A 21,440-nucleotide genomic window follows, 5' to 3' on the forward strand; every position below is an offset into this window, starting at 1 on the left:
CTGCAGAAAGTAGGCATAGAGGGAAGTTTCCTCAACATAATAAAGGCCATATATGACAAACCCACAGCCAACATCGTCCTCAATGGTGAAAAACTGAAAGCATTTCCACTAAGATCAGGAACAAGACAAGGTTGCCCACTCTCACCACTCTTATTCAACATAGTTTTGGAAGTTTTAGCCACAGCAATCAGAGAAGAAAAGGAAATAAAAGGAATTGAAATTGGAAAAGAAGAAGTAAAGCTGTCACTGTTTGCAGATGACATGATACTACACATAGAGAATCCTAAAGATGCTACCAGAAAACTACTAGAGCTAATCAATGAATTTGGTAAAGTAGCAGGATACAAAATTAATGCACAGAAATCTCTGGCATTCCTATACACTAGTGATGAAAAATCTGAAAGTGAAATCAAGAAAACACCCCCATTTACCATTGCAACAAAAAGAATAAAATATCTAGGCATCAACCTACCTAAGGAGACAAAAGACCTGTATGCAGAAAATTATAAGACACTGATGAAAGAAATTAAAGATGATACAAATAGATGGAGAGATATACCATGTTCTTGGATGGGAAGAATCAACATTGTGAAAATGACTCTACTACCCAAAGCAATCTACAGATTCAATGCAATCCCTATCAAACTACCACTGGCATTTTTCACAGAACTAGAACAAAAAATTTCACAATTTGTATGGAAGCACGAAAGACCCCAAATAGCCAAAGAAATCTTGAGAATGAAAAATGGACCTGAAGGAATCAGGCTCCCTGACTTCAGACTATACTGCAAAGCTACAGTAATCAAGACAGTATGGTACTGGCACAAAAACAGAAAGATAGATCAATAGAACAGGATAGAAAGCCCATAGATAAACCCACGCACATATGGACACCTTATCTTTGATAAAGGAGGCAGGAATGTACAGTGGAGAAAGGACAGCCTCTTCAATAAGTGGTGCTGGGAAAACTGGACAGGTACATGTAAAAGTATGAGATTAGATCACTCCCTAACATCACACACAAAAATAAGCTCAAAATGGATTAAAGACCTAAATGTAAGGCCAGAAACTATCAAACTCTTAGAGGAAAACATAGGCAGGACACTCTATGACATAAATCACAGCAAGATCCTTTTTGACCCACCTCCTAGAGAAATCGAAATAAAAACAAAAATAAACAAATGGGACCTAATGAAACTTCAAAGCTTTTGCACAGCAAAGGAAACCATAAAAAAGACAAAAAGACAACCCTCAGAATGGGAGAAAATATTTGCAAATGAAGCAACTGACAAAGGATTAATCTCCAAAATTTATAAGCAGCTCATGCAGCTCAATAACAAAAAAACAAACAACCCAATCCAAAAATGGGCAGAAGACCTAAATAGACATTTCTCCAAAGAAGATATACAGATAGCCAACAAACACATGAAAGAATGCTCAACATCACTAATCATTAGAGAAATGCAAATCAAAACTACAACGAGGTATCATCTCACACCGGTCAGAATGGCCATCATCAAAAAATCTAGAAACAATAAATTCTGGAGAGGGTGTGGAGAAAAGGGAACCCTTTTGCAGTGTTGGTGGGAATGTAAATTGATACACCCACTGTGGAGAACAGTATGGAGGTTCCTTAAAAAACTACAAATAGAACTACCATATGACCCAGCAATCCCACTACGCATATACCCTGAGAAAACCGTAATTCAAAAAGAGTCATGTACCAAAATGTTCATTGCAGCTCTATTTACAATAGCCCGGAGATGGAAACAACCTAAGTGTCCATCATCGGATGAATGGATAAAGAAGATGTGGCACATATATACAATGGACTATTACTCAGCCATAAAAAAAAAACGAAATTGAGCTATTTGTAATGAGGTGGATAGACCTAAAGTCTGTCATACAGAGTGAAGTAAGTCAGAAAGAGAGAGACAAATACCGTATGCTAACACATATATATGGACTTTAAGAAAAAAAAACTGTCATGAAGAACCTAGGGGTAAGACAGGAATAAAGACTGTGTCCTACTAGACCTACTAGAGAATGGACTTGAGGATATGGGGAGGAGGAAGGGTAAGGTGTGACAAAGTGAGAGAGAGGCATGGACATATATACACCACCAAACGTAAGGTAGATAGCTAGTGGGAAGCAGCCGCATAGCACAGGGAGATCAGCTCGGTGCTTTGTGACTGCCTGGAGGGGTGGGATAGGGAGGGTGGGAGGGAGGGAGACACAAGAGGGAAGAGGTATGGGAACATATGTATATGTATAACTGATTCACTTTGTTATAAAGCAGAAACTAACACACCACTGTAAAGCAATTATACTCCAATAAAGATGTTAAAAAAATAATAAAATTAAATTAAATTTAAAAAAATCAAAAACAACTGTTAGTACAGTTGTGGAGAAACTGAAACTCTTACGCATTGCTTTTGGGAATACAAAATGGTGCAGATGCTGTGGAGAACAGTATAGCAGTTCTTAAAAAAATTAAACACAGAATTACCATTTGACCCAGCTATTCCACTTCTGGGTATAACTACAAAAGAACTCAAAGTGTTATGGAACCCAAGTTCATGTATCCAATGCACAGCAAGGACAAACAAACCAAAATGTGGGAGTTTGGAGCAGAGAAACGTTTATCATAGGGCCAAGCAAGGAGAATGGGTGGCTAGTGCTCAAAAACCCTGAACTCCCCGATGATTTTCAGGAAGAAGTTTTTATAGACAAAATTTGGGGTGAGGGCTGCAGAGTGTGTGACTTTCTTCTGATCAGTTGGTGATGAGGTAAACAGGGTGGTGTTCCAGGAATCTTGCGCTCAACCTGAAGTTAACCATCCGCCACCTGGGTGGGGACCTTAGTTCCTGCAGAAAAATTCAAAGATATTATGTATATTCCTTAATGAGGAACCAGGATACTGCTTTAATCGCTACAGTACCGTTTCTTGATTGTTTCTCCTTTGTCTCTGCATACCCTTACTTCCCTGATTACCAACTGTTTGAATCTGCCTTTCAAAATTCAAGGAAGTCTAAGAGGCTGAAGTCTTTACCCTGCAAGTAAGAAAAGGGGGACATGGAAGGGCTTTTGTACCCAGGTGGGCCCCAGAGGGCCCTGCTCCGTTTCAAAAGCAGGGACCCAAAGAGGAACTTGTACACCCATGTTCACTGCAACGTGGAAACAACAGATTAACAGATAAACAAAATGAAATACTATTCAGCTTTAAAAGATAATAAAATTCTGATACAAGCTACAACATGCATGAAACTTAAAGATATTATATTGAGGGCTTCCCTGGTGGCGCAGTGGTTGAGAGTCCACCTGCTGATGCAGGGGACACGGGTTCGTGCCCCAGGCCGGGAGGACCCCACATGCCACGGAGTGGCTGGGCCCATGAGCAATGGCCGCTGAGCCTGTGCGTCCAGAGCCTGTGTGTCCGGAGCCTGTGCTCCGCAATGGGAGAGGCCACAACAGTGACAGGCCCGCATACCGCAAAAAAATATATATATATATTATATTGATACTAAGTTAAAGAAGCTAGACACAAAAAAATATTATATGATGCCACTTACATAGGTACCCTGAAGAGTTAGATACAGAGTTAGAAAGTAGAAAGGTAGATACCAGTGGCTAGGGGGATGAGAGAATGGAGAGTTATGGTTTAAAGTTTAGAGTACAGGGACTTCCCTGGCAGTCCAGTGGTTATGACTCCGTACTCCCACTGCAGGGGGCCAGGCTGGATCCCTGGTCAGGGAACTAAGATCCCACATGACGTGTGGCACAGCACAAAAAAAAACCAAGAAAACTGGGCTTCCCTGGTGGTGCAGTGGTTGAGAATCTGCCTGCCAATGCAGGGGACACGGGTTCGAGCCCTGGTCTGGGAAGATGCCACATGCCACGGAGCAACCAGGCCCATGAGGCACAACTACTGAGCCTGTGCATCTGGAGCCTTTGCTCCGCAACAAGAGGCCGCAATAGTGAGAGGCCCGCGAACTGCAATGAAGAGTGGCCCCTGCTTGCCGCAACTAGAGAAAGCCCTCACACAGAAATGAAGACCCAACACAGCCAAAAATAAATAAATTAATTTAAAAAAACACAAAAAAACAAGAAAACAAAAATAAAGTTTAGAGTACAGAGCTTTACTCTGGGATGAAGAAAAAGTTCTGGAGATGTACAGCAGTGATGGTGAGATAGGAGGTAGATGGGCTCCTGGGCTGAGCAGCTGGAGTTTGTCAAGTGGAGTAAATTGTAGTTTGTTTTCCCTGACATTTCAAGGTAAAATTAATGGCAGAAGCTGAGCTCTGCTGGGGTAAAGAGATAAGATGACCACATCTATCACTACTGAGGTCAAGGAGACCTCCCCTGCTGCACGTGCACAGGAAGGATCCTCAGGGGTCAAAAGGGAGGGGGCGCTACCCCCATAATATGTGCTGTCAAATTTTCCCAGAGGCCTCCACACTGGAACCCATCTTGGCTAAAAGATGCACACACATATTGGATAGGGCAGGGGAAAATGTGACCTGGGACAGGTCAGATGTGGGAAAATAGCCAAGATAATTGGCCAGAGGACAACAAAAACCCTGAAGAACTGCCCCATGTAAGGAATTTAAATCATCTTTCTGGTGCACTCCTCATTAGGGAGGATAGCCACACTCTTCTCTGGGTGTGTATTTCTACTTTGCTCTAGAAAAGCTGCTTCTTTGTTCTCTTTGCACATACAGTGCCTCCAGTAAACTCTGTGCCTGCTTTACAATGTCTCTCTGTGGAATTCTTTCTTCAGAGGACAAGGACCAAGGTCCTCTCATCTGCCGACATCAATGGCTGCACAAGAACGTGAAAGTGCTTAATGCTACTGAACTGCACACTTAAAAGTGGTTAAAATGGGGCTTCCCTGGTGGCGCAGTGGTTGAGCGTCCGCCTGCCGATGCAGGGGGCACAGGTTCGAGCCCCGGTCCGGGAAGATCCCACATGCCGCGGAGCGGCTGGGCCCGTGAGCCATGGCCGCTGAGCCTGCACGTCCGGGGCCTGTGCTCCGCAACGGGAGAGGCCACAACAGTGAGAGGCCCGCGTACCGCAAAAAAAAAAAAAAAAAAAATGGTTAAAATGGTTCATTTTATATTATATATTTTACCATACACAACCCTTCAACGCACTATGGAGAACAGTAAGGCGGTTCCTTAAAAAACTAAAAATAGAACTACCATATGATCCAGCAATCCCACTCTTCGGCATATATCCAGAGAAAACCATAATTCAAAAAGATACATGCACCTCAATGTTCATTGCAGCACTATTTACAATAGCCAGGACATGGAAGCAACCTAAATGTCCATCAAGATGTAGTACATATATACAGTGGAATATTAGTCAGCCACAAAAAAAGAATGAAATAATGCCATCTGCAGCGACACAGATGGACCTAGAGATTGTCATACTGAGTGAAGTAAGTCAGACCGAGAAAGACAAATATTGTGTGGTATCGCTTATATGTGGAAACTAAAAAAATGGTACAAGTGAATTTATTTACAAAACAGAAATAGAGTCACAGATGTAGGAAACAAACTTACCGTTACCAAGTGGGAAAGGAGGGGAGGGATAAATTGGGAGACTGGGATTGACATATACACACTACTATGTATAAAATAGGTAACTAATAAGAACATACTATATAGCACAGGGAACTCTGCTCAATACTCTGTAATGATCTACATGGGAAAAGAATCTAAAAAAGAGTGGATATATGTATAACTGATTCACTTTGCTGTACAGCAGAAACTAACACAACATTGTAAATCAACCACTCCAATAAAAATTAATTAAAATAAACAACTCTTCAAGAGTTTCCCACTGTACTTAGAATAAAATTAAAACTATTTACTGAAACCAAGCAGGACCCTGTGGGGTCCTCCTGGGTACAAATGTCTTTCCATGTCCCCCCCCCCATTTCTTATTTGTAGGGAAAAGGCTGCAGCCTCCTAGGCCTCCCCTGCATTCCAAAGGAGAGATTCAAACAGATACTCATAAAAGGCAGGGAATGCAGAAACAAAGGAGCAGCAGTCAAAACATATGTATATGTATAGCTGATTCACTTTGTTATAAAGCAGAAACTAACACACCATTGTAAAGCAATTATACCCCAATAAAGATGTTTAAAAAAAAAAAAAAAATACAATAGTGACGGGCTTCCCTGCTGGTACAGTAGTTAAGAATCCCCCTGCCAATGCAGGGGGCACAGGTTCGAGCCCCGGTCTGGGAAAATCCCACGTACCACAAAGCAGCTAAGCCCACGCGCCACAACTATTGAGCCTTCTTCACTCTAGAGCCCGCGAGTCACAACTACAGATCCCACATGCCACAACTACTGAATCCCATGTGTATAGAGCCAGTGCTCTGCAATAAGAAGCCACCGCAATGAGAAGCCCATGCACTGCGACAAAGAGTAGCCCCTGCTTGCCGCAACTAGAGAAAGCCACACACAGCAACGAAGAACCAAAGCAGACAAAAATAAATAAATTTTTTAAAAAAAGATACAACAGTGATAAGCACAAGATTCCAGAGTTCAGGGTTTTTGAGCAGGAGCTGCCCATTCTCCTTGCACGGTCCTTGCAATAAACCTTTCCTAGCTCTGAATTCACATTGGTTAGTTTGGCCTCACTGTTCATCCGGCATACAAACTTGTGTTCAGCAATATGACCACAATCCCGAAGGTTCTGCATAGCTGACTTCTACCCTTATCTCTGTCTGTCCTAATCTCACACCACTTCCCCCCTTGCTCACTGTGCTACAGTCCAGCTAGGTGAAACACACCAAATTCTTTCTGAACTCAGGGTCTACACAACTGCTATTGCCCTGCTTGAAATGCTCTCCCCATGGCTTATTCCTTTTCATCCTTTAGTATTTAGCTAAAATGTCACCTCTTCAAAAAGTAGCACTCCCACTGCTACCCCACCTCCAGCCTCAAAGAACTCTCTATCAATCTCCATATAAAATTATGTACAGTACAATCCTCCCTCAGTATCTGCAGGGGACTGGTTCCAAGACCCCCAATAGATACCAAAATCCACAGATGCTCAAGTCCCTCATATAAAGTGGCATAGTATTTGCATATAACATATGCACATCCTCCTATATACTTTAAATCATTTCTAGATTACTAATAACACCTAATACAATGTAAATGTTATATAAATAGTAGCAAATTCAAGTTTTGCTTTTTGGAACTTTCTCGCATTTTTTTTTCAATATTTTCAATCCACGGTTGAATCCACAGATGCAGAACCCGCAGATACAAAGGGGTGACTATATTCTATCTTTAAAACCTTAACCAAGTTATTTTATCTCCCTATACCCTAATGTCCTCACTTATATCATGGAGACAACAGTACCTATGTAATACTGGTGAGGATAAATGACACCTCATACTACTGTCAATAAATGTTAACATTTATTATTAGTATCAGGTACTTACAAAGCAATTCCAGTAATTCTTAAGAATCTTAGTAACCTGAGTTAATACAGGGGATGTTTTACTAGACCCAAATAAAACTCCTGATTAGCTCTCATGTCCCTCCCAGAAATCAGTCCCCAAAGACAAAATTTATTTCCCACTATTCACAGAAATATCTCCCCCAATCAAGCCAGTCTCTGTCTCATTCAATAACAATAACTGGGTTCGCCTTTTGATGGGTGTTGAGCCAAAAGACACAACCAGGCCGAAGAGTAGAAGGAAGGATTTATTATTATTTGCAGCAAGTAAGGAGGGATCTTTCCCAAAGCAGGGTCTCTCGGAACAGTAAAATTGTGGAAGTTTATTTATTTATTTATTTATTTATATTTATTTTTCAGTACGCGGGCCTCTCACTGTTATGGCCTCTCCCGTTGCAGAGCACAGACTCCGGACGTGCAGGCTCAGCAGCCCTGGCTCACGGGCCCAGCCGCTCCGCGGCATGTGGAATCTTCCCGGACCGGGGCACGAACCCGTGCCCCCTGCATCGGCAGGCGGACTCTCAACCACTGCGCCACCAGGGAAGCCCGGGAAGTTTTAAGCTAAGGCTATATGCATATTCAGGAAGGGGCCTGGGCAGCCATTTTATTTGATTGAAGTTAGACGGATCAGAGAAGGTCAAAGTCATCACTTAGGTTCCAGCTGATCTGGTAGTTGAGCACTTCAGGCTAATCTTCACCACTGAAACAGAACTTGGAGCCTTTACAACTGATATCATTATCTTTGCTTGAATGTTTCTGCATTCTTCTGTACCCTTAAGATCATTAATTACTGAGACCTGTTCAAGGGCAAGCATTATGGCTAGGCTTAGATCACAAAATGTCTTAGGTCAAAAATGGCTTCTCTCATGTCAAGAAAGCCATGCCTGGTTCTCTTCCTCCAGGGACCCCCTACCCTATCTACTTACAATAATACCTACAGTTATATAACATTTTTATTTACCAGACATGTTTCCTTACAGCCTCTCATTCAGTCAGTAGCAGTCAGGCTGCAGTCTTGAAAAAAATTTCTTCGCAGAATTTTTGTACAACATGAAACACTGCATTGGTAGTAGTCACTGAAGAATTACTCAGTCCTAAAAGATGACATAATAGCATGCTGTTGATGAGAACAGCTCCTCTTCCATATAGCCTAAAATGAGACTAGAGTATCTGCTTAAATGCTACCTGCGCCAGAAGGATTTCAAAACCTCATAACCTTACTCTAGCCCACTTTGGCCTTCTCTCACATCTCACAGCACATTACTTTATACCAACTGATTTTACACATCATATCACTCTCTCATGTGTGTAAGCCTTGCCTCTTTAAGTCCTAGGTCCTTTAAGGGCAAGAGTAACATGCCCTACGCTGCAGCCACAACTCCCATACAGCCTGGAGAAGAATCAGCAGAGATGCCTTATATTTAAGCACACCCCTGAGCCTAACCCCACCATCTCCCAAGCACCAATATGACCTCCCTGCAATGTTTCTGGGGGGTAGAGAGGCAGAGGAGATGGGAATTTCAAGATAAAATTACAGTCGGTGGGTTGCATATCATCCACAGACCAAACCAACGGCAGATAGAAAATATTTAAGAAAAAGCAATTCCAGAAAGTTCAAAAAGCAAAACTTGAATGTGCCATGCACCGGCAACTATTTACATAGCATTTACATTGTATTAGGTGTTATAAGTAATCTAGAGATGGTTTAAAGTACACAGGAGGACGTCTGTAAGTTATACGCAAATAATATGCCATTTTATATAAGGCACTTGAGCATCCCATAGATTTTGGTATCCATGGCTGTGGGGTGGTAAAGGTGGAGGTGGACCTGGAACCAATGCCCTGCGGATACCGAGGGACAACTGTATCTTCCATTATCCATTTCTAGGCTGGAAGGACCTGAGAAGAAATCTAATTCAGTATTCTCACGTTTCAGATGAAAGAAGTAAAGCCCAGAGATGTTAACTGTCCTGCCTAAAATGAGGCAATGAGTTAGTGGCAGAAAGTGCACTGGTCCTGAACACAGGTCCTGACTCAGTATTTAGGTTTTTCTCTATTCTATACTACCGCCTGTACCTCCACATTAGAAGGATTGCGTTTGTCAGTACTGAATGAATTGTAATATTAAATGAACCTTGTTCTTTTTTGCTTTAAAGGAACATAACAATAAAACAGTAATGGCAGTTTAGGACAATGATCTTAAAATTCTGAAGATGTGTAATTTGTTCTTTAAATTATCAAGTTCATATATTAAAGTTCAAATATGTTGATTCACATCAATCAAAGTATTACAAAGTTGCTACAAGAAGAATTTAAGAAACCTTCGATCTCTTTTTTTTTAAACATAGGCAAAAAACTACAATAGAAAAAATATGAAGTAAAACAAAGATAAATACAAGGTCTTCTGGATGTAGATATCTTCACCATGATCAATAAATACAATGACAAGAAAGAACACATTTCCAGAAAAAAAAAAGGAACGGAGTGGGGGGTATGCAGAAAGACCCATATTCAAACACAACCTTTACTAGGTGCAGTTTCATTTAAAGCATGAAAGAACTTGATTTATTCATTCATTTGCTCACTTATTCATTCACAATATTTATTAAAGCACCTACTATGTGCCAGAAACAGGAAATGTAAAAGATGAAACGAGACAGGATTCCTGCTATTCTGGAGACCACGCTTTAGTAGGAGCGGGATGGTTAACAAGCAAACACAGAAACAAGCCAATTGCAGCTTGTGATAAATTGCTATGGAAAAAATAAACAGGGTGATGTGAGAATGTGTGAGGAGTCTATATGAGGTATGAGGTCAAGGAAGGCCCTCTAAGGAGGTCTGATCTGAGAAAGAAGAGGAAGTACAAAGTCTGGTTCCAATTTCCTTCTAACTAAAACCTTTAGAATTCCAGCCAGAATCTTGGGAGGAGGAGTAAATTCCTCATTCCTAGTCTCCTCAGTACAAACACAGGAGAATGAGAGGGATCCCAATCCCCACATGGAATGACCTGGTTTGGAGAAATCGTCCAAAGTGAACAAAAGGTAACTCACAAGCAAAGAAAGCTCTGTATTCCCCTTTCTTACGAAAATGACGGTTCCACTGTTTGGTAACATGTGAACAGTAATGACCTGACATGGTGGACTTTACACAGAAAACATACTCTTTTGGGCGTTTTCTACTATGAAAAGGGCGGTGGTAAGATGAGGCAGGAATAAAGTCTATATAGCAATCCACTGGCATGTTACTTTACAATTGTTATTAAGCATTTTAAATACAATTTTTTAAACTCTAAAATATACTTTGTTAAAAAACACAAAAGTAGAAAAACAAAGAACATAGGGAAATTTTTTTCTTAATTTGTATATTTACTGTGTTACGGGTCTTAATGTATTCACTCCCATTTACAAGATTTACACATAAGCAAAGATCTGTTGAAAGCTCTAGTATGCCACGTGCCAAACAGCAAACATGCAAGCAACTAGATGTCCGAGCAATTTTTCAGTGGTCTCTCCCTAGCCAAAGACCTAAAGACAAATATGTCAGTACAACATTATTACTAGGGAAAAGTAAAGATGGAGAATCAGTGAATATTTAAACTAGAACACCCTCATTTTAAAGACAAGGAAAGGGAAGCACAAGGAGGATAATGACTACCCAATGTCAAAAAACTGGGGTAAATTAGGCATCCAAACTCTCAGCCCAGGACTCCAGTGTTTTTTCAAAAGCAAGGAACAAGAATCTACTTTTCAACTGGCACTTTTTAAACAACAAGATGAAACAGAAACCATCAGAGTAGGTTGTACACAATACAGATTTTGTTTTGCGAACCTTTTTTCATTTTCTTATATATATTTTTTTCATACATAGATATGCACACACAGTTACATATCTATGGAGTCTTGAGGTAAGAAGATCTCTTGCTACGGGTTGCAGTCAAAAATATTAAAAACACTACATTTCACATGGCCTATCTTGAAATACTTCCTTGTATTGATATTTTTATGCAAACGTTGCAATAGCAAGGCTGAAAAAATTAATGGATGGCCAATCCTACCTTGGAAATCTTTCCTTCAAATCCCATTTTTGCATTCATTCAGTGCTCTACTTTTTGTGCCGTTGACTATAGCTAAAGTAACTATCGACAGCGATAGCAGCAACTAGCAAGCACAGAAGCTCTCATTCAGCCAAAGGTGCTAGAAGAATCACTGCCTATTGGTCTCCTAAGGAATTTATAGCTGGAAAAGCAGATATTTATTACAAAAAGACACAGTATGTTCACTAGAGCGCAGAGGTTCAGAGTTCTCGCCAAAAAAAGAAATAAGTACGCCACAGACTTGCCTTTGAATGTAATTTCAGAGGAAAGGCTCATTCCTAAAATATTTTCTATTTTCTCTCCATAATATTGCCTGAGGTTAATATCTAGGGGAAAAAATTTAACATAGGACACATCATCCACTCCTAAATAGGTCTAAGATTTAAAATGTGAACTGCCTTGGGAGAACGTACACTAAAATTCCACCTAAGGGGCTTCCCTGGTGGCGCAGTGGTTGAGAGTCCGCCTGCCGATGCAGGGGACGCGGGTTTGTGCCCCGGTTCGGGAAGATCCCACATGCCGTGGAGCGGCTGGGCCCGTGAGCCATGGCCGCTGAGCCTGCGCGTCTGGAGCCTATGCTCCGCAACGGGAGAGGCCACAACAGTGAGAGGCCTGCGTACCGCAAAAAAAAAAAAAAAAAAATTCCAGCTAAGATACAGAAATATCACATCTCAACATATAAGATCAGTTTTCGATGGCATATTGGGGAAAGGCAAGAGAAGACAACAACATTGAAGAGTATAAAGACAGATAAAAGAAAATGGGTAAAATAAGTCAGGGTTAAGAAGAGAATGTTAGAGCAAAAGGTAAACTACCCAATCACTACCTCACAGTAAAAGTTTACTCCAAAATACATTACGCACTACTAGATATTTCCGTCTCGGAACCTGACCTCCCCACTGCCTCAGCCTATCATGTTTTGTGCCACATGACCCCATGTCCCCTTCCACAGCTAACTAGACTAGCACTGGGCACCTCTGCCTGAGGCCTCCAACAAAACTGGCCCCTAAAAAAACCAATATGTTGGGGGTAGGAGCAAAAAGTAAAAGAAATCACAGAAACAAACAATGAAGTTGAATTAGGGACTGACAAACTCAAGTTATATAAAAGCAGGCATAATAAAGAGGCTATGAGTAAAAAAAAAAGAGATACGTAGTAGGGAGGAAGACAACTAAGCATGTTAAAAATGCAGAGAAAACATGTGCAGCCCATGAAAGAGGGATGAAGTGGTCAGGAGAGATTCCTGTTTATGGCAGCTTTCTAGTTCTGTCGTGTATAGCCCCTTCTTCAAGGTGAGTGGAAAATAAAAAAACCTAAGACACAAATAAATGACTAAAAGGGTTTACATCATTTTTTTTTCCACATTAAAAAAACTTATCATTGCAAAGTCTGAGTTAGAAGAGTCCTTGGAATCAGATCAATTCACTATTTGAGAGAGAAGGAAATTGAGGACCGCAAAGGAAACTAAGGTTGTATAAATAGTGACAGAGGTAGGACAAGAACCAAGGCCTCCTATTTCTACAGCCATTACTCTCTGTCCTAAACAGCACTAAATATCACCAACAGAAAAATTTTTACTCAAAACGAGTATTTCTGCCACACATTTTTAAATGAATCAGAAATCTTTATGCGCATTATGCCATCTCCCACAGTTTAAATTTTTCACTTATTTACTCTCTGGTTCTCTGGTATTCTTATGAAATACATTCATTAGATTTCTCCTTTTCTTTGTAAAGGTATTTTTTTAATGCATGCGTCACTCAAGACATTACACAAAATTCATCATGCTCCACTGGCTTTTCCTCACCGTACCTTTACATAGCATTACTCAGAACATGTTATTTCACAGACTGCACAACAGTGCTTGAACTCAGAGTAGTACACAACAGACATTTTAACTGAAAACAATTTCAACTAAGGACCATAATGATTTCCCTGAAGAAAAACTCAACACCTATGTCACTAGAGTTCAGAGAAAACACTGCAAGAACAATCGAAACTGAAGAACTAATGCGAAATGTTTCAAGTCATTCCTTATAAAATGTATTGCAATCATTCAATTTATCCTGCAAAAACTACAACTTGGGAACACAAATCCCAAAGATGGGAAATTACTAAACAGTAGGAAAGTGTAGAGAGAGGAAGAAAAAAAGTTGACATAGGGTAAAGATGGTGAAGCCCCACGTCAGGACTGCAGCACACCTAAATGCTTATTCTGCCAGAATAAACACTTAAGCTCCTCTAAGGATCCCCTACAGGACACAGCTCGGGGTGGGGTAAGTCCTTGAACCTAAAGCTGATCCACAGAAAAGCAAAGTCATCAATTTCCTAAGAACATTCTCAGCCATCTTAAAACAGCGGAAATTGAGAAGACAGCATATTTTAAAGAATTTTTTGCTTAGGTTTAAGGTGAACAAGGTATATATAAAGTGAAGAACACACAACCTAGAGCGCTAACGATTAAACAAGGAAAAACACAAAACTCACCAATCTAGGGGCCACTTCAGTATAGCTAATGTATCATACTCAAAAGAATTTTTTCGTCAAGCGAAGAATTCATGGCGTTGTAAGCATATTACTTCTTATTCTAGCATCTTAAAGGTGTGTACTGTTACCACCATTTAGTGAGAAAATTCAGGCTTAGAGCCTTTAATTAACCAAGGTCATTAAAGCCAGGCAGTGCGTCGAGCGGGATTGGAACCCCGGCTGTCTTAAGGCTTGCGAGAGTATAAGCCGCAGTCGACACAGCTGTTTAAGTTCATCCTTACCAGTCACCCAGGAGCTGAGTTTTGAAGAGGAAATCTAAAAAGGGCATTTGACTTTCTCTCTCTCAAAGCAGAAGAGAACTGAGCTGTCAGAAACAGAAAGAGAAGTGAGTGCGGCTGGCTCGCGGGCTCTCCATACCCCCAGCTCAGGTCAGTCACTCCCCAGCGCCAGCGGCCACGGGACCGAGCCCGCCCTGCTCGGATCACGCAGCCCGAGCCACGCTCGGTTCTCCGCCCGGGGCCAAGGGGGCGCGGCTGTCAGACCCGGAGGGACAGGGACAAAGAGCCCCCCCGGCCGTGGCCGGGGGCTGCGGGCCAGGGGCCGAGCCGGGGCTCCGTGGACGCCCGGCAGCAGCGGCCCCGATGGGGCGGCGTGCGGACCGGTGCAGAGAGCGGCAGAGGAGGGGCGGCCGCCGGCCCAAGGGTATCAGCCAGAGACGCGGACAGGGCGAGCGGAGACGCCTTCCTTTTCGTCCTCTCCCCATTACCTTGTTTGTGGGCTTCTCGTCACCGCCGCCGACGCCAACGGGCTTCCAAGCCGGGGCGGCGCAGCGAAAGCCGATTAGCGGGCGTCAGCAGCCTCCTGAGCCTGCGAAACAGCCTCCAGGTCGGGATGGAGAAAGGCCGGGGCTGGGAATCAGGGATAAGGTTGGTTCTCAGCTGGTGGAGATTATACTCCTCTCGTCCCTCGCACTCCGCTTCCGCTCCGCCTCCTGGCCCCGCCCTTCCCCCCACTTCGGACTCCAGCCGCCCGCGACGTGCGGCATTGTGGGAGATGTAGTCCCGGAAGACGGAAGAGGCGGCACGTGTTTCTAACCCGTCGGCACCTACTCCGGGTCAGGACAACGCCGTTGCACAGCAACCAGAGGCGCCTGCAGGCTCCTTTTTCGGATGAGCTTAGCTTGAGGGAGGAGTTCTCTCTGCCTTAATTCGCTGAGGACGCTGAAAGGAGAGCGTAGGCGTCTCACTCATACCCTCCAGCTGGGAACTAACAGTTAACACGCTGTTGGCTTGAGGCAGAAGGGCTTAGTAGGATTAAAAGTGTACTACTGACAAGAATGCCCGTTTTTGCCCCGAATGTCCGTAGCCAACGGAGTAAGGCAAAAATAACCGACTAAAGATTGAACAGGAAGAAACAAAATTGTTATTTTTCATAGATAATATCAATATTATGTTTGTGGCAAATCCAAAAGAATTTGCAAATAAATTGTTACAATTAATAAGAGTTTAACAAGGTTAATAGACACAAAAATAGTATTCTTAAAAAATACTTATTTCTATATTCCAGGAAAAAAAGAAAATTGAATTTTCTTTAAGTTAGAGAATTTGAAGCTTACAATACCCTCAAACCAATATCAGATATCTAGGAATAAATCAAAGAAGTGCAAGACCTATATGAAGGAAACATTTTAAAAACACTGAACAAGACCTAAACAAATAAGAGATAATAACACGTTCACAGATTGAAAGATTCCATACTGAAAGATGTCAAGCCTCCCCAAATTAATCTGTAGACCCAGTGCAATTCCAGATAAATTTCAGTAGATTTGTGTGTGTGTGTGTGTGTGTGTGTGTGTGAAAGAGAGAGAAACTTAACGAGCTAATTTAAGTTTACGGAAGAGCAAAGACAAGTATACATGAGGAAGAGGAGGAAATAAAACAAGTATATATGAGGAAGAAGAGGAAGACTTGTGCAACCAGATATCAAGCTTTATTATAAAGCCATAGTCATTAAGGCAGTGTGGTATTGGATCAAGGATGCACCAATATACCAATAAAACAGAATGAAGAGCCCAGAGATGCACCAAGGCTTCAGTAGCAACAGCCACTCCCAACAATAGGTCTGAGCCTCGCCGGCCCCTCCCCCAGGAGACAGATGCAGTTGGCCAACCTCTGATATATTTTAAAAAAAAAAAAGAATAAAGAGCCCAGAAAGTCTCATCTGTACATGAAAGTTTGATTTACGTTGTCATGATGGGGATGCAGAGCAATGCCTAAAGGATGGTTTTCAATAATTGGTGCTGGGACAAATAGATTTCCATTTGGAAGAAAAGAAATGAAATTGGGCTCTTTACATTACACACCAAAATTCCAGGTGGATATTAGACATAAATTTGAAAGGCAAAACAATAAAGCTTTTAAAAGATGAAATAGGAGCAAATATCCATGACCTCAAGAGTAGGGGACAGACTTTTTTAATTAATCCAAAAGCACTAATTATAATAGAAAAACTGATAAATTGACTACATTAATATTTAAGACCTGGTTTCATCAAATGACACCATTAAAAGAGCTAAAAAGCAAGCCTCAGAATCAAATAAGAAATTACAGCATTATGCTGTACACCTTAAATTTGTACAGAGCTGTATGTCAGTTATCGCTCAATAAACCTTAAAAAAATTTACAGTATATAGAACCAAGAGAAGTCTTGTATCCAGGATATGTAAAGAACTACAGTCATAAGAAAAAGAAATGAACAGGCAAATTACCGAGGAAGAAATCCAAATAACCAGTAAACCTGTGAAAAAGTGTCAATCTTATAAGAGAACAGGGAAATTTGAACTGCAGCAAGATAACACTACACCACAGACCAGAATGGCTAAAATGAAAGAGACTGACAATTACAAGTGTTCTCACTAAGAGTAGAGCAACAGGAATTTTTCACTTTACTATAGGGAGAGTAAATTAATAGAGCAGTTTGGAAACATTGTTTGGCCTTATCTACTAAAGTACAGAGGCCTGTGCATGACTAAGAACACAGGCCTGTACATGACCAAGCATGTCACTTCCTGGTATATACCCTAAGAAAGGTTCATGTGCACCAAGATGCATGTGCAAGAATGTTAACAGCAGTACCGTTGTTATAGCTAAAAACTGTAAACAACCCAATGTCCTCTATCAACAACAAAATGGATAAATTGTCATATAATAATAGACAGAGAATATAACAGAAAAATGAACAAACTACATGCAATAATATAGATGAATCTTAAAATATAATGTTAAGAAAAAGAAACCACTCTCGAAAGAATATATAATGTATTATTCCATTTTTATAAAGTTCAAAAACATGAATAAAGAATGCATACTTAGGTGCTGAAACAGTAAAGAAGAGGAAGGAAATAGTTACCATAAAAAGGAGGTTAACGGCTACCTCTTAAGACAGGAGGAACCCTATGGGGAGAGGATTGAGACTGGGAAGTCTCTTATGGTAGGGGGAGGGGGGGAGAACACAAATATACAAAAAGCCACAGTAGAGTGTGGTATCTATTATATGTAGAGAAAAAACATTTCTATCTGAGTGGGAAAAGTCCACATGGTAGGCAGGCACAAAGGAAAAGAGGCAATACATGTCATGTATACAAAACATGGGATAACCTGGATACAGATTACCTGAGCTGTCCAGTACAGTAGCCACTAGCCATATGTGGCATTTTTTTTTTTTTTTTGAGGTACGCGGGGCTCTCACTGTTGTGGCCTCTCCCGCTGCGGAGCACAGGCTCCGGACGCGCAGGCTCAGCGGCCATGGCTCACGGGCCCAGCCGCTCCGCGACATGTGGGATCTTCCCGGACCGGGGCACGAACCCGTGTCCCCTGCATCGGTAGGCAGACTCTCAACCACTGCGCCAACAGGGAAGCCCCATATCTGGCTTTTGAGAGCTTGCAGTGTGGCTAGTCTGAATTGAGATGTGCCGTAAGTGTAATATACACACCAAATTTTGAAAATTTACTACAAAAAACATAAAATATCTCTGTAGTTTTTTTTTGTTGTTGTTGTTGTTGTTGTTTTTAACATCTTTATTGGGGTATAATTGCTCCACAATGGTGTGTTAGCTTCCGCTTTACAACAAAGTGAATCAGCTATACATATACATATGCTCCCATGTGTCTTCCCTCTTGCGTCTCCCTCCCTCCCACTCTCCCCATCCCACCCCTCCAGGCTGTCCCAAAGCCCCGAGCTAATATCCCTGTGCCTTGCGGCTGCTTCCCCCTAGCTATCTACCTTACTACGTTTGTTAGTGTGTATATGTCCATCTCTGTAGTTTTAAAATACTGATTATATGTTAACACGATAATATTTTGGACATATTGGTTAAACAAAATACATTATTAAAATTAATCCACTTGTTTCTTTTTACTTTTCAAATATGACTACAAAGAAACATAAAACTGCATATGTGGCTTGCATTATATTCCTATTGGACAATGCTTCTATAGAGATACATCAAACAAACAAACAGACAAACAGAAAGATAGGACAGAGCAAAAACTTAGAAGGCCTAAATGCCAAACTAAGAAACTTTTACTTAATTTGAGGAGCCACGCAAAGTTTTAAGATGGGGAGATAGTTATGTATTTGTCTGTGAGATTCTATTTTGTTATCTAATATTTATGTATGTTAAAGCAACCTCCTCTATTAGATTATAAACACATTACTATCCACTGTTTCCAGACCCTGGTAAAAGGCACTCGGTAAATATACGATGAATAAATAAATCTTCCTACTGGCCTCATACACAAATCTCTGGATACCATATATATTTAATAACTGCTGTTTGATAGACATTTCCCTGGCCAAAAGATTCATCTATTGTTATTTTCAAGATTTTTCATCACCTCCCTTCTATCTCACATCTGGGTAGACAAAGAGTAAATTAATTTGGAATGTTGAAGGTAATAATTATTATTATATTTTGTAGCACTTTACAACTTAGAAATCTTTTTCTTAGATGCAGTGGGATGTATTGCCAAACTCCGCCCACTCATCTGTCAAAGGGAGACCTAGAGTCAAAAGAATGTAATCAGCTAAACTCTGGGCTAAACCTGTGGGGAAATGGTGGCTCTTTCCTGAGAGTTTGAAATATGGAGAACAGGAGGAGGGAGAGACACAGGTCAGAAATGAAGGGAGCCTCCCTGAAGGATGCTATGGTTGGGAAAGCCTAAAACTGGAAGCACCTTCCACTGGGCTTTGAGGGGTACATTCAAGTTAACAGAATCTTTGCTCCTCCTACATTGTGATTTGTTTCTGTGATATACCAGACCCTTCGTGGACAGTTCTATTTTTCCACATAGTGGTCCAAGGGTTTGGTCTGGGGGAGTCTGACAGGCTAGAAAAGGGAGGCCCTAACCTGCCCTTCTTTGGGGTTGGGGAATGTGAGAGGAGCCTGCTAACCACAGGAAAAGCTCCTAATCAAAAGTGTAATAAAGAGTTTGGGCCAAGACAGGTTTTTTGGGGTTTGTTTTGTATTTTTATTTAAATATGTGTCTTTGTATATGTATATACACATATATATCATTTAACAGTATGTAGAAAAACCTATATCAAAATGAAAACAATGTTTAGTTTTTTTTATTGTATATGGGAGTATAGTTGATTAATAATGTTGTGTTAGTTTCAGGTGTATAGCATAGTGATTCAGTTATACATATACATGTATCCATTCTTTTTCAAATTCTTTTCCCATTTAGGTTATTACAGAGTATTGAGCAGAGTCCCCTGTGCTGTATAGTAGTTCCTAGTTGGTTATCTATTTTAAATATAGCAGTGTGTACATGCAAGACAGGTATTTTAATTCTCTGCCCCTAAGCTATGTCCTGTGACCATTAACTGATTGCACAATGCAGGTTGCTCTTGCCAATGAATAAATACATCCAAGTCCAGCAAGAACTCATCATATCTTGACTAATTCAAATTTAGGCTTTCCTTTATAGAAAGCAGATCTTATTTATTTAAACTCCCAAATGTAAACTGCAAAAAAGATGAGCATTCAGGTTATCAAGATCATAATGACCATTATATCTCCTAGCAGGTGCTCACATGCAGGGAGATAGATTTTAACCAACCAAAAGGTGCAAATATCTATCTTTTTTTTTTTCTAACTTGCCTAACCACAAAAATTACCTACATTTTGTTCGTTATTATAAAATTCAGAATAATTACCCCATTAAAGTAAATGAATTGATGAAAGCTATTGCATTCAAAGCTCATTACTATACATTTTTTCCATATAAGCAGCTAGATTTAGAAATTAAAGCCTCCGAATATTCTAAATTAGATAAAATGGATTCAATTTTTAATAACCATGTTTGATAAATCCCAAGGATTAAGCCACTTGCCTTGGCTATGACTTAGTTTACCCATTCGTTAAAAAAATGTTTAGGTATCTCTCTACCTACTCTTCCTCAAATAGATTATGAGATCTTGTCAATCAAGATGTATGACATTGCGGGCTTCCCTGGTGGCGCAGTGGTTGAGAGTCCACCTGCTGATGCAGGGGACATGGGTTCGTGCCCCAGTCTGAGAAGATCCGCAACGGGAGAGGCCACAACAGTGAGAGGCCCGCGTACCTCAAAAAAAAAAAAAAAAAAAAAAAAAAAAGATGTAAGACATTGCAAATTTAGAGAAAAGATGTGACATAGTGCAGAGTTGTATTAATATTTTGGTCTAAGCATTACCCAACTTTATTGCGTTTTAATTCTTACAATCCCAAGAGTTTTGTCTGTCATAAGTTCCACTTTAACATGTACTATAAAATTCACATATTCCAATACCTTCCCCATTGTACACTACTCAGATCAATCCTTTAGCAGAACAGATAGATGCAACCTTAAAACACTAGTCCCTATCAGATCCATCTATTCCCACCCACATCCTGTCAGCCATCTCTCTCAGATTCCAAAAAAAGTGAGAGGGGGGGAAACAAAGAAAAAGACTTTAATGCAGGCATCAACTACAGTCTCTCCTCATTTCCTGCCTCCCTACTCCTATGGCTGATGATAACGAACAGGGCACACACTCTGTTATCATAAAAATAACCTTATCCATTCAGTTATTCCATCAACAGGTATTTATGGCGCACCAACTTCCCATCTTTATACCCGGTTCCTTGGAGAACACATGGCAAGCACAAAACAGGCCCGTGATTGAAGATTTTATGAGGAGGCTGGAAAAACAAGTTAACAAGGAAAGTCATTAAAAAGCAATATAGATATTACCAAATATGATACCAGTAATAAGTGTTATAGAAATTCAAGGTGATATAATGTTTATAATGTGCTTAACTCAGACCAGGTGGTAGATAAGTCCAATCATAAAA

General features: G+C 40.8%; 1 protein-coding gene across 1 annotated transcript in view; it reads right to left on the reverse strand.

The window, feature by feature from the left end:
* The window catches only part of CCDC126 (coiled-coil domain containing 126), a 53,788-nt gene extending 38,793 nt beyond the window's left edge, over positions 1–14,995 (reverse strand). The window contains exon 1 of the mRNA XM_065884228.1: positions 14,832–14,995. The gene's annotated coding sequence lies outside the window, so the exon portion shown is untranslated. The remainder of the gene's footprint in view (positions 1–14,831) is intronic.
* Between the last annotated feature and the right edge of the window lie 6,445 nt (positions 14,996–21,440).

Source organism: Phocoena phocoena, chromosome 9 (assembly GCF_963924675.1).
Source record: "Phocoena phocoena chromosome 9, mPhoPho1.1, whole genome shotgun sequence".
Lineage (NCBI taxonomy): Eukaryota > Metazoa > Chordata > Mammalia > Artiodactyla > Phocoenidae > Phocoena > Phocoena phocoena.